This window comes from Octopus bimaculoides, chromosome 22 (genome assembly GCF_001194135.2).
Source record: "Octopus bimaculoides isolate UCB-OBI-ISO-001 chromosome 22, ASM119413v2, whole genome shotgun sequence".
NCBI classification, from domain to species: domain Eukaryota; kingdom Metazoa; phylum Mollusca; class Cephalopoda; order Octopoda; family Octopodidae; genus Octopus; species Octopus bimaculoides.
The window spans coordinates 34008128-34009550 of record NC_069002.1 but is presented as its reverse complement, the minus strand read 5'-3'; positions in this window follow the sequence as shown (position 1 = coordinate 34009550).

Here is a 1423-nt window from a genome sequence, read left to right as displayed (position 1 = left end):
TATATATATACCGGCAGACCTGTTCCAATCTTCTTTGAACAAGGAAATAGAAAGAAGCTTGACAACATCAATAACAATACTGGTCAGCATTAGAGAAATACCCTTCTGGCAATTTACCATTTCGATCGCGTAGAGTTACCAACAAACCAAACGCCAAACCAACCACCACCATTTCTTTAGTTATGAATGCATATGTCTGGCACCCAAGTTTTCTCATGTCTTAGATTCATTCTTGCCAGACTGTTTTTGCTTTTTACTATCGCATTCCTTCCATCGTTCTGTCCTTCGCGTTTGTGTCTGTTTTTTCTTTGTTTCGTTGTCTTGCATTTTATTCTTTCAAACAGTTTATCACGGTTTATCGTTGATATGTAGATCATTGTCGTTTCGTTTTGTTCTTTTGTTCACGTCTTTTTCTGTTTTCTTTTCCTTCTGTGCCTTCTATGTTTTATATATATATATATATTTTTTCTATTTTTGTACCCGTTGTTTTTCCCCGAAGTCATCACCGTCACGTCGTCGTGGTGGTCGGAGGCGGTGTCATCATAATCATCACCATCATCATCATTATCATCCTCATCAACAACATCAACGTTATCTATTGCCGTCATCGTCGTCGTCATCATCATGATCATCATTATCATCACCATCATCCATTACCGTCATCGTCATCACCACCACTACCACCACCACCGCTAACATCAACGACATCGTCATCATCTATGGCCGTCATCGAAGGCGTCATCGTCATGATTATCACCACCACCACCACTGCCAACATCATCTTATCGTCACCGTTGTCGTCATCGATGTTGTCATCAAAATCATCATCATCATCATCAACATGATGATCATTGTCATCAACAACATCACCATCACTATTGCCGTCATCGAAGTTGTCATCACCACCAGCACCACCGCCAACATCATCATCATCATCATCATCAACAACATCATCGTTATTATCACCATCATAATCAACACCATAATACTAAAACACCACCACCACCACCACCACCACCACCATAACCAACACGGTTCATAGCTCTGTTGAAAGTGCAAAAAATTCATACGTTAAATTGATAACATCTATGTACAGTCAAACGTAACAACATGATACAAACATTCAACACATCTGTGCAGCCAAATGCACTATCTTCATGTAAATATCAACTGATACATACAAATACTTTTCATAACAATTTTAATTTCAGGCTTACTAAACCAATATTCAGATCACAGGCAAATACCATTATCTACAGACACACCATCGCACCTTTTATATTCATGCGTTGCACTTTGGATGCAACATACCAAATAGTGTAGCAATCACGACTTATAATCTAGGTTCGTATCATAGATGCATACATACACACACACATATATATATATATTATATATTATATATATATATATATATATATAT